This window comes from Hemitrygon akajei, chromosome 5 (assembly GCF_048418815.1).
Source record: "Hemitrygon akajei chromosome 5, sHemAka1.3, whole genome shotgun sequence".
Lineage (NCBI taxonomy): Eukaryota > Metazoa > Chordata > Chondrichthyes > Myliobatiformes > Dasyatidae > Hemitrygon > Hemitrygon akajei.
Window position 1 is genome coordinate 3,894,791 of NC_133128.1, and position 13,548 is coordinate 3,908,338.

At 44.6% G+C, this 13,548-nt stretch overlaps 1 long non-coding RNA gene across 1 annotated transcript; it reads right to left on the reverse strand.

Moving 5' to 3' along the window:
• Positions 1–2,128: 2,128 nt before the first annotated feature.
• LOC140727450 (uncharacterized) lies at positions 2,129–7,080 on the reverse strand. The gene is made up of 2 exons (XR_012098860.1): positions 2,682–7,080; positions 2,129–2,594 (listed from the first exon to the last, which is right to left on the reverse strand). It is a non-coding gene; the product is annotated as an uncharacterized lncRNA (long non-coding RNA).
• Positions 7,081–13,548: the final 6,468 nt, after the last annotated feature.

Here is a 13,548-nt window from a genome sequence, read left to right on the forward strand (position 1 = left end):
TAGTAATGGGGGAGAAAGAAATGGCAGATGAACTCAATGGGTACTTTGCATCTGTCTTCACTGTGGAAACCACAGCAGTGTGCCAGAGGTCCGTGAGTGTCAGGGAGCAGGAGTGAGTGCCATTGCTAGTACAAAGGAAAAAGAATAGAATATAAAAGCAAGGAGATAATGCTGAGCCTTTATAAGACACTAGTCAGGCTGCACTTCAAGGCTTGTCAACAGTATTGGGCCCCATATCTCAGAAAAGATGTTTTATCATTGGAGAGAATCCAGAGGAGGTTCATAAGGATGATTCAGGGAATGAAGGGGTTAACTTATTAGGAACATTTGGCAGCTTTGGGCCTGTATTCACTGGAATTTAGAAAGTGTGTGGGTCTCATTGAAACCTACTGAATGTTGAAAGGACTAGATAGAGTGGATGTGGAGAGGATGTTTCCTATAGTGGGGGAGTCTAGGACCAGAGGACACAGATAGAGTGGATGTGGAGAGGATGTTTCCTACAGTGGGGAGTCTAGGACCAGAGAACACAGATAGAGTGGATGTGGAGAGGATGTTTCCTATAGTGGGGGAGTCTAGGACCAGAGGGCACAGATAGAGTGGATGTGGAGAGGATGTTTCCTATAGTGGGGAGTCTAGGACCAGAGAACACAGATAGAGTGGATGTGGAGAGGATGTTTCCTATAGTGGGGAGTCTAGGACCAGAGGACACAGATAGAGTGGATGTGGAGAGGATGTTTCCTATAGTGGGGGAGTCTAGGACCAGAGGACACAGATAGAGTGGATGTGGAGAGGATGTTTCCTATAGTGAGGAGTCTAGGACCAGAGGACACAGATAGAGTGGATGTGGAGAGGATGTTTCCTATAGTGGGGAGTCTAGGACCAGAGGACACAGATAGAGTGGATGTGGAGAGGATGTTTCCTATAGTGGGGAGTCTAGGACAAGAGGACACAGATAGAGTGGATGTGGAGAGGATGTTTCCTATGGTGGGGGAGTCTAGGACCAGAGGACACAGATAGAGTGGATGTGGAGAGGATGTTTCCTATAGTGGGGGAGTCTAGGACCAGAGGTCACAGATAGAGTGGATGTGGAGAGGATGTTTCCTATGGTGGGGAGTCTAGGACCAGAGGACACAGATAGAGTGGATGTGGAGAGGATGTTTCCTATGGTGGGGAGTCTAGGACCAGAGGACACAGATAGAGTGGATGTGGAGAGGATGTTTCCTATGGTGGGGGTAGCCAGAACAAGAGGGCACAGCCTCAAAATTGAGATGTGACCCTTTAAAATAGAGGTAAGGAGGAATATTTTTAGCCATAGAGTAGTGAGTCTGTGGTATGCTCTGCCACAGACTATGGTGCAGGCCAAGTTCATGAGTATATTTAAGGCTGAAGTCGATCGTTTCCTGATCAGTCAGGGAATCAAAGGATATGGTGAGAAGGCAGGCAAATGGGGTTGAGTGGGATCAGCACTGATAGAATTGTGGAGCAAACTCAATGGGCTGAATGGCCTAAATCTCCTCCTTTGTCTTTTGGTCTTATGGACATAAGCTAAGTAGGTTAATTGATCACATTGGGACATGTGGCCTTGTTGCATTCGAAGGGCCTGTTACTGTGCTGCATCTCTAAGTCATTATTGGAGGACATAGGTTTAAGGTGAGAAGGGGAATATTTAAAGGAGATCTGAAGGGCAAGTTTTTCACACGGAGGGTGGTGACTATGTGGAATGAGCTGCCAGTGAAAGTGGTACAATAGCAAGATTTAAAAGGCATTTGCACAAGTATATAGATAGGAATAGTTTAGAGCAGGAGTTCCCAACCTAGAGTCCATGGACCCCTGGCCTAGTTGTATTGGTTCAGGGGGACATGGGCCTAATGGAGGCAAATGATGGCACCTTGGTCAGCATGGATGAGATGGGCTGAAGGCTCTGTTTGGATGGTGTATTATCCTATGATTCTAGGTTAAGTTTATTGCCATCTGTACAAGTCTGTGTGCACACAGGATGCAATGAAAAACTTACTCACAGCAGCATCTCAGGCACAGAGCGTCAGATACACAGCATTCACCAGAAAAACATAAACTATGTTCAAAGTTCAAAGCAAATTTATTATCAAAGTACATATACCGCACCATATACTACCCTGAGATTTATTTGTGGGCATACACGGTAAATACAAGAAACACAATAGAATCAATGAAAGACTGACCACAACAGAACGGACAACAACTGTGCACATACAAAAAGGTTAATTAATTAACAAACAAACAAACAAACAAGCAATAAATATCAAGAACACAATATGATGAGTTCCTGAAAGTGAGTCCATAGGTTGTGAACAGTTCAGTGATGGGGTGAGTGAAGTTGAGTGAAGTTATCCCCTCTGGTTCAAGAGCCCAATGACTGAGGGGTAATAACTGTTCCTGAACCTGGTGGGGTGAGTCCTGAGGCTCCTGTACCTTCCTCCTGACAGCAGCAGTGAGAAGAGAGTAAGACCTGGCTGGTGGGGGTCCCTGATAATGGATGATGCTTTCCTGTGACAGTGCTCAACGGTGGAGAGGACTTCACCCACGATGAACTGGGACAAATCCACTACCGTTTCCTTGTAAGAAAAATTATACACAGTATTTACAAAGAAGAACACAATTAGTATAATAAAAGTCAATTTGAGTACAAAGTATTACTAAACTGTAGTGATTAGGGTGGTGCTGGTTGGTTCAAGAACCAAATGGTTGAAGGGAAGTAGCTGTTGCTGAACCTGGTGGTTGTGGGACTTCAGGCTTCTGTACCTCCTGCCTGGCGGTAATTGTGAGAAGGTGGCGTCCCCTGAATGCTGGCAATCCTTGATGATGAATGTTGCCCCCTGGAGATACTAACAATGGTGGGAGGATGTGATTGGGAGTGTATCAGATGGATGGTGTTAGGTGAGCAAGGACACACGGGGTTCGGTCTGTTGTACTCAAAGGGACAAGCCCTTATATCATCATCATGGCACCACCAAATCTGAGGGAGGGAGGTTTCTTCTGGGGGCACAAGAAAATGCCAGTGCCTCTGTCCGTCACCACGGTTCACCAAAGGTTTGCTCACCCGCTTCGTTATCTGCTTTGTGCTCACCATGACTACCAATGTCGAACTGTTAAGGTGTTTGTAGGACGTTCTCTCTCTCTGAACGGAGGTGTTAACCTGTGATAAATGTACAAAGCACATAACCCATAAATGACTTGTCATTTCTAACATTCATTTTCAAAATTAATGTGTCTGGGCTTTTTGTGGTAGCTAATTTTGTACAAAATGACCTGATGAAGGGTGGAATGAGACGCTAACATTGTTTCAGCAACCCTGGGAACTCTTCCTTGGAGAGATCCCTAAGATGTTCCACGTGCATCCTGCTGACATTCCCTTCCCTTCTCCCTATGCCAGTCATGTTGTCTCTGATACCTCAGATGTTGCAGAGGAAGATCGAGTAGGTTTCATAGAATATAGAACAGTACAGTACTGTACAGTACAGGCCCTTCAGCCCACAATGTTGTGCCAACCGTTTAAAATACTCTAAGATCAATCTAACCTCTCACTCCCACAGTATATTTCATTTTTTTATCATCCATGTGACTATCTAAAAATTTCTTAAATGTTCCTAATGTATCTGTCTCTCCCTCTATCCCAGACAGGGTATTCCACACACCCACCACTCGCAGTGTTTTTAAAAAAACCTGTAACATCCCCTATACTTTCCTCCAATCACCTTAAAATTACATCCCGTCATATTAGCCATTACCACCCTGGGAGAAAGTCTCTGGCTGTGCACTCGATCTATGCCTCTTATCACCTTGTACACCTCTATCAAGTCACCTCTCACCCTCCTTCACTCCATGGAGAAAAGCCCCAGCTCACTCAGGCAGCCTTCCTCCTGAAGCACGGGACACAGTCCTGTGGACCATGTCTTCTGCTGAAGATGGACTCACACCCTCACTGGGGGAGAATTCCTGGTCTTCCTACCAATCCAAGGCACAGCAAGACCTCACACCAGGACTCCAGCAACAGCCAATCAGAGCTCAGCTCTACGTCAACCCCATCGTGTTTGGATAGAATACAGTAACAGGCCCTTCCATCTCAATGAGCCCACATTGCCCAATAGCACCTGTGTGTTCAATTAACCTACTGACCTACTGTGGGAGGAAACGCTCACAGTCACGGGGCAATGGTGGATTTGAATCTGGGTCAATGACACCATACCAGCATCTGCAGATTTTCTCTTGTCTGTGACACCATAATAGTGTTACTCTAACTATGATTCTGCCTGCAACATCCATCTCATACCCTCTTTTTTCCCTCCTGATTTAGCTATGTTACTACACCACCCTAACTTCCCAATCATTATTCCATATCTCCGACAATCACAGAACTGCTCTTCACCCATCTCATCCATGCTGACCATGGTGGCCACCAGTCTAGTCCCATCTGCCTGCATTTGGTCAATGCGCCCCTCAATCCTCCGTCCAATGTAATTATTGGCTCTTCAATCCTTGGTTCTATTGACTCAGCTATTCCATCCACTTCCCGTCTGGTTCCATCTGCCCTTCTCTCCCTTTAAACTCTATCCGTCTCAGTCTGAAGAACAGGGAACATAGAACACTACAGCACAGTGCCTACTCCAAGATCAATCTAACCCTTCCTCCATTTTCCTATCTAAGATTCTCTTAAATGTCCCTATAGTATTGCCTCTACGACCTCTCTTGGTAGGGCATTCTACACACCCATCACTCCCTGTATAAAAAACCTACCTCTGACATCCCCCCTCTTTCCTCCAATCACCTAAAATTATGCCTTTTCATGGTAGCCTTGTGAAAAGTCTCTGGCTGTCCACTCTATCATCTTATACACCCAGTCTTCCTCTGCCTGTGAGAGGGGTGCTGAGTTGTGTTGTGTGTTGCATGTTATTCTGTGTACTTATCTAATATAGATGCTTGCTTCTGTGAAATGGTGTCAGAGAAATTGCACCCACTTAAATAACAGCCCAGCTGTCTGGAGCCCTGATAGCAGGAGGTTGTTAGGGTACAGTTTCTCTGAGCCAGCACTAATCCAACGTCTATCTAACTCTTCCTTTTTGTTCTCTTCACCCACTGCTCTCGCTCCCTGTACTCCCAGTGGCTGCAACCAGGACTAAAGGCAAAGGTTAGTGTGCTTCTCGATTCTTCTGTACTGTTCTAGAGATTCTGTACTGTGGCTCTCGATTCTTCTGTACTGTTCTAGAGAGATTCGATAATATGCTTCTCAATTCCCCTGAGCTGTTCTGGGGAGATTCTGTACTGTGGTTCTCGATTCTTCTGTACTGTTCTGGCAAGATTCTGTACTGTGGTTCTCAAATCTTCTGGTCTTTTCTGGGGAGATTCAGTAACTTGTTTCTTGATTCTACTGTATTGTTCTGGCAAGATTCTGTACTGTGGTTCTCAAATCTTCTGGTCTTTTCTGGGGAGATTCAGTAACTTGTTTCTTGATTCTACTGTATTGTTCTGGCAAGATTCTGTACTGTGGTTCTCAAATCTTCTGGTCTTTTCTGGGGAGATTCAGTAACTTGTTTCTTGATTCTACTGTATTGTTCTGGCAAGATTCAGTAATGTGGTTTTCGATTCTCCTGATTGTTCTGGGGAGGTTCAGTAATGTAGTTCTCGATTCTCCTGATTATTCTGGGGAGATTTGGTAATGTAGTTCTCGACTCTCCTGATTATTCTGGGGAGATTTGGTAATGTGGTTCTCGATTCTCCTGATTATTCTGGGGAGATTCATTAATGTAGTTCTGGATTCTCCTGATTGTTCTGGGGAGATTTGGTAATGTGGTTCTCGATTCTCCTGATTGTTCTGGGGAGATTTGGTAATGTGGTTCTCGATTCTCCTGATTGTTCTGGGGAGATTTGGTAGTGTGGTTCTCGATTCTCCTGATCGTTCTGGGGAGATTTGGTAATGTAGTTCTCAATTCTCCTGATTGTTCTGGCAAGATTCTGTACTGTGGTTCTCAAATCTTCTGGTCTTTTCTGGGGAGATTCAGTAACTTGTTTCTTGATTCTACTGTATTGTTCTGGCAAGATTCAGTAATGTGGTTTTCGATTCTCCTGATTGTTCTGGGGAGGTTCGGTAATGTGGTTCTCGATTCTCCTGATTGTTCTGGGGAGATTTGGTAATGGAGTTCTCGATTCTCCTGATTGTTCTGGGGAGATTTGGTAATGTGGTTCTCAATTCTCCTGATTGTTCTGGCAAGATTCTGTACTGTGGTTCTCAAATCTTCTGGTCTTTTCTGGGGAGATTCAGTAACTTGTTTCTTGATTCTACTGTATTGTTCTAGCAAGATTCAGTAATGTGGTTTTCGATTCTCCTGATTGTTCTGGGGAGGTTCGGTAATGTAGTTCTCGATTCTCCTGATTGTTCTGGGGAGATTTGGTAATGTGGTTCTCGATTCTCCTGATTGTTCTGGGGAGATTTGGTAATGTGGTTCTCAATTCTCCTGATTGTTCTGGGGAGATTTGGTAATGTAGTTCTCAATTCTCCTGATTGTTCTGGGGAGATTTGGTAATGTAGTTCTCGATTCTCCTGATTGTTCTGGGGAGATTTGGTAATGTGGTTCTCAATTCTCCTGATTGTTCTGGGGAGATTTGGTAATGTGGTTCTCGATTCTCCTGATTGTTCTGGGGAGATTTGGTAATGTGGTTCTCGATTCTCCTGATTGTTCTGGGGAGATTTGGTAATGTAGTTCTCGATTCTCCTGATCGTTCTGGGGAGATTTGGTAATGTGGTTCTCGATTCTCCTGATTGTTCTGGCAAGATTCAGTAATGTAGTTCTCGATTCTCCTGATTGTTCTGGGGAGATTTGGTAATGTGGTTCTCGATTCTCCTGATTGTTCTGGGGAGATTTGGTAATGTGGTTCTGGATTCTCCTGAGCTGTTCTGGGAAGGTTCAGTGAGGTTATGTTGCTTTGTTGAGCTCATAAGGTGATATTTGACGAATAGACTTTCAAACTCCCCAATCATTGTCAAATTCTGTGTATGGTGTGCTGCCAAAACATCACAGCGGGTTAACAGAGAGAGAAAGCTCACTCCTTCACTGTGGGAATGAAAAAATGCAAATAATATTACCACTTTGAAAGCTTCAGAATTAGCAAGCCCTCATTGTTTAAGTGGCTCCATCCTTCCTTTCCACATGCTTTCTCCTCATTACAATACCCCCCTCTGTTACACAGCAGAAGAGAGCAGTTTAACCTGCTGTCTCTCACAGGCTGCTGGGGATGCTAAGCCTAGAAGAACAGAATCCTGGGAGTTTTATCATGTACCACCCTACAGTTTTCCCATTTGCTGCCCAGTATATCCATCACCACTCTTCCTTCCAAACACCAATAAGAACGGTGTGACTCTTCACTGTTAAATAAAACTGATTTCCTAGGTTTAGTATATTTATAAGAACATTTCAAAACATTTTGAGAAGCACTATTGTTTAAAACCCTTATAGTATTTCTTCCTGCACTGTTCCACTACTGCAATAGAACATATTTCACGTCAGTCAGCGATAATAAGCCTGATTCTGATTCCTCCGACACATGACATAGAACATGGAATATCATTGTCCTCGTCGTTATGTGCTCTGTCCATAGAATATTAAAGAGTAAAACATAAGTAAAATAGAAAAAATTAAATGGAGAGCTATGGGGTGAGATTGATCTTAGAGTAGGCTAAAAGATCATCACAACATTGTGTGCCAAATGGCCTGCACTGTGCTGTCATGTTCTGTGTTTTAACAACACATCACAGTACAGGACCCTTCAGCTCATAATGTTCTGCTGACTTTTTAAGACCATAAGGCCATAAAATATAGGAGCAGCATTGGGCCATTTGGTCTATCAAGACTGCTCCACTGTTTCATTGTGGCTGATTCAATTTTCCTCTCAACCCCAATCTCCTGCCTTCTCTCCAAATCCCTTCATGCCCCAACCAATCAAGAATCTATCAACCTCTGCCTTAAGTATACCCAATGACTTGGCCTCTACAGCCGTCTGTGGCAATGAATTCTACAGATTCACCACTCTCTGGCTAAAGAAATTCCTACTCATCTCCATTCTCAGAGGAAGCCCCTCTATTCTGAGGCTGTCTCCACTGGTTTTAGAATCCCCTACCATAGGAAACATCCTCTCCAAATTGACTCTATCAAAGCCTTTCACTATTCGATAGGTTTCAATGAGGTCACCCCTCATTCTTCTAAATTCCTGTAAGTACAGGCCCAGAGCCATTAAACGCTCTTCACATGATGAGCCTTTCAAACGTGGAATCATTTCTGTGAACCTCCTTTGAACCCTCTCCAATGTCATCACATCCTTTCTAAGATAAGGGGCCCAAAACTGCTCACAATACTCCAAATGAGGCCTCACCAGTTTCAATATTATATCCTTGCTTTTATATTCTAGACCACTTGAAATGCTAACATTACATTTGCCTTCCTCATCACAGATTCAAGCTGCAATTTAACCTTTAGAGAATCCTGCACAAGAACTCCCAAATCCCTCTGTACCTCAGATTTTATTTCTTCTACCAAAGTCATGACTATACACTTCTCAATACTGTATTCCATCTGCCACTTCTTTGCCCATTCTCCTAATCTTTCTAAGTCCTTCTATAACCCCTCTACTTCCTCAAAGCTACCTGCCTCTCCACTTACGTTCGTATCATATACAAAATTTTTAACAAAGCTAGCAATTCCATCATCCAAGTCATTGACATATAATGTAAAAAGAAGTGGTCCCAACACAGACCCCTGTGGAATACCATTAGTTATTAGCAGCCAGCCAGAAAAGGCTCCCTTCATTCCCACTCTTTGCCTCCTGCCAATCAGCCACTACTTTATCCATACTTGAATTTTTCCTGTAATACTATGGACTCTTAACTTGTCAAGCAGCCTCATGTGTGATACTTTGTGAAAGGCCTTCTGAAAATCCAGGTGCATAACATCCACCAATTCTCCTTTGTTTATCCTGCTTTTTATTTTTTCAAAGAAACCCAGGCAAGATTGTCAGACAAGATTTTCCCTTGAGGAAACATGCTGACTGTGGCCTATTTTATCATTTGCCTCCAAGTACCCCAAAACCTCATCCTTAACTATGGACTCCAACATCTTGCCAGCCACTGAGGTCAAACTAACTGACTTATAATTTCATTTATTCTGCCTCTCTCCCTTCTCGAAGAGTGGAGTAACATTTGCAATTTTTACAATCTTTTCAGCCACCTCCATCAGAACCTTGGGGTGTAGACTATTTGATCCAGGTGACTAATCTCCCTTCAGACTTTCCAGTTTCACAAGAGCTTTCTCCCTAGTAATGGAAACTTCACTCATTTCTGCCCCGACACTGCGGAATCGACAGCACACTGCTGGTGTCTCCCAAAGTGAAGACTGATGCAAAATACTTATTCAGTTTGTTGAGCATTATTTTGTCACCCATTACTACCTCTTGTGTCATTTTTCAATGGTCCGAAATCCACTCTCACCTTTCTTTTACACTACGTGTATCTGAAGAAATTTTTAGTATCCTCTTTAATATTATTGGCTAGCTTACTTTCATATTCCATATTTTTCCTTTTTAATGACTTTTTAGTTGCCTTCTGTTGGTTTTTTAAAACTTCCTAATCCTCGAACATCCACTAATTTTTGCTCTATTGTGTGCCCTCTCTTTGCCTCTTACTATCTCTTCTCTCAGTTAGTCCTGATGAAGGGTCTCGGCCCGAAACGTTCACTGTACTTCTCAGAGCCATAGACCATTACAGCACAGAAACATTGCCCCTTTGGCATGTATTCTCTGTCTCCCATTGTTACTTGTAGACCACATCCTCACTCCTGTTTGTAGAGTGGGGGGTCCTGTATACAACCCCCATCAGGGCCTTTTTACTCTTGCACAGTTCCTTAGCTCTGCCCACAATGATTCAACACCTTCTGACCTTATGTCACCTCTTTCTAATGATCTGATTTAATTTTTTACCAACAGAGCAACGACGCCCCCTCTGCTTACCTGCCTGGCCTTTTGATACAATGTGCATCCTGGGACAATCGACTCCCGGCTGTAATCTTCTTTCATTCATGCCCAGAAAGTCATACTTGCCAATCTGTAACTGCGCTACAAGTTCATCTACCTGATTCCATATACTGCACGCATTCGAATATAACACCTTCCATCCTGTAGTCACCCTTTCTGAGTTTGTCTGCCTTTTTCATTGCAACTCACCCTGTTGACTGCAATTTTACCCCCCATCAGCCTCTCCTTGCTAGGAGTCTCACTACACATTGGCTCTGTTTGTAAACCAACTACCTCATCTTCAGCACTATCACTCCAGTTCCCATCCCCCTACCAGATTAGTTTAAACCCTCCTGAACAATTCTCAAAAACCTGCCTGCAAGAATATTGGTCCCCCTCAGGTTCAGGTGTTATCTGTCCCTTTTGAACAGGTTGTACCTTCCCCAGAAGAGATCCCAATGATCTAGTAATCTGACCCCTGCCCCCTGCACCAGTTCCTCAGCTGCACATTCATCTGCCAAACTAGCCTATCCTTAGCTTCACTGACACATGGCACAGACATCAATCCAGAGATTACTACCCTGGAGATCCTGATTTTTTAGTTTTCTACCTAGCTCCCTAAAACCCTTCTTCAGGACCTCCTCACCTTTTCTACCTATAACATTCATGCCAATATGTACCAGGATTTCTGGCTGTTCACCCACCCCCTTTGGGTGATCTGAGACATCCCTGACCCCTAGCATCTGGGAGGCAACGTACCATCCGGGTGTCATTATCTTGCCCACAGAATCTCATCTCTGTTTGTCTGACCTTGGAATCTCCAATCAGCACTGCAGTCCTCGTCACTTCTCTTCTGAGCCACTGCACCACATTCAGTGCCTACTCTAAGATCAACCTAACCCTTCCCTCCCACATAACCCTCCATTTTTCTTCCATCCATGTGCCTATCCAAGGGTTTCTTAACTGTCCCCAATGTCTCATGTGCTCAGCACAACCTGTGTAAAACCCTGCCTCTGACACACCACTCTACACTTTCCTCCAATCGCCTTAAACGGACCACTCATCACTGGGTGAAATGGTTGTTTTGTTTTACAAAGAGCAGAGTGCAAATCTTGCCATACATTCCAGTGCCAACGTATTATGCCCAGTGTTCAGCAGAACAACATCAACAACAACAACAACACGACAGAACAAAACAACTCCAAAATAACTCCAACCCCACTCACGCAGCCATCAGGCAGCCCTCCAACCCCAGTACAGGCTGCCTTCAGGCATCGGACCTCCAACCCCTGGCCCCGACTCACAGACTCACGGCCTCTGAGCTCTGAACATGCCAAACTGTGGGCCCATACCACAACAGTCCTCCGACCCTAGGACTCAATGAGCTGGTGTCACCACCACTCAGTCTTGGGCATGACAGCTTGAACCGTGACCATGACGATCGCTGGTCTTCATCCTCAGTGGCTGCCAAGCTGACCCCCAGGGATTGCTGACCTTTGACCACAGAACTCTGTAACCTGAACTCTGGCCACCAGCTCTTGCCCTGATTCTTCATTTATTCTGCTCTGGGTCCCTAATTCCCCTCAATCCTGTCCCTAAATCCTAATTTATCATTAACTCACCATTCTGTCCCCAAATACACACACACACCACACACACACACACACACACACACACACACACACACACACACACACACACACACACACACACACACACACACACACACACACACACACACACACACACACACACACACACACACACACCTCTCCCCCTCTCTATCCCCTTCTCCCCTCTCTCTCCCCTTCTCCCCTCTCTCCACCTCTCTGTCTTCCCTCTTCTCTCTCTCATCCCCTATTTCCTATCCCCTATCCCCCACTTTCCCTTGCTAAACTGATGGCCAGTGATGGAATTACTTGCATCAACGTAGAACAATCTGTTGAAGAATTTTGTAGCCCTCCCCCCCCCCCCCCATCCCCGTTCTCTAACCCTGTAGGTGCTAACCACATGTGTAATATGTGAATCCGCCTGCTGCCTCCTTTCTCACTCAAAGAAATACATTTAGTTTACTTTTGGCTCTTGGGACTCAAACGGTTCAATTTGAATTAATAGGATTGCTGTTCGTGCCACCTCTCAGATGGCTTATTGTAATACGCTTTGGGTTAATGATGTCTCTGCAGACGTATTTCCTCACTTTGAGGGCTGTTTTCTAGGCCTCAGCCTGTGTACCTGAACCCTGCACTGCCTAAAGATCCTCAAATAATTCCCTGGAAATATATTTCAGTGCCTGTTCTGTCCTTGAGTGTTGAGAAAGTGGTGGCAGACAGCTTGCTGCCATTAACCCCTCCGTGTGAGGATAATGGAGCGTTTGGGGGTCTGTTGGAAATAGTGATGCTGCGGCAGTTCCTGGCAGATCATTTAACATCTTGATGAGTGTTCTCTGCTGGGCAGCCATCACTCAGGATATATCATTCCCCACTAACACTGAACAATCTGCTTTCTCTCTGTTACCTGCTGACTTCGCCAGCCCTTTAATTATCCCTGGGCCTCTTCCAACACCAGTTCAAGTGCAAGTTCAATTTATTGTCATTCAACCATACACACGTATACCACCAAACGAAACACCGTTCCTCCAGACCAAAGTGCACAACACAGTACGTATAACTCACACACACAACACAAAGTAATATTATCACAAATAAGTTAACAAATAATAAGGTGCATTTACTAAGTAAACTGTATAATGCTACTGGCGCTTTATATGTGATGAGGCCTGGGATGGTAGGGGGTCAAAGTGATTGTGGGACGGATGGGAAGGATCATTGACAATGCGAACGGTCCTGTGTAAGCAGCATTCTGGATAATCTCAGACGGGTGAAAGAGAGACCCCAATGATCCTCTCAGCAGTTATCACAATCCTTTGAGGAGACTTGCAGTCAGATGCATTACAATCCTCTTTCCGGATGATATGCAGCTGGTCAGGAGTCTACCTCAATCTCCTCAGGAAATAGAAACACCACTGTAACTTGCTGGCTAAAGAGATGGCATTTGAGAGCCAGGTTCTCCACTTCTCTGTCACCACATCCCAATTCACCAGGACCCTGGCTGACTCTGGCTGTTTGACAGACTTGCCCAGAGCTCCTGGTGTGACCCTGTCATAGAGTCATGGAGTTACAGAACTAGATCCTTCAGCCCAACTCATTCATGCTGACCCAGTTGTTCCATTTGCTTACATTTGACCCGTATCCCTCTCCAAGTACCTGTCTGAATGATTTTTTAATGTTCCAATTATACCTGCCTCCACCACAGCTTGTTGATACAAGCACCACCCTCTGAGTGAAAAACCTCTCTCTCAGGTCCCCTTTAAGCCTTTCCCCTCTCACCTTACATAGAAGCTGAAAGGCCTAAGGGTACATAAGTCACCTGGACCAGTTGAACTGCACCCTAGGGTTCTGAGAGAGGTAGCAGAAGAGATCGTGGAGGCATTAGAAATTATCTTTCAAAAATCATTGA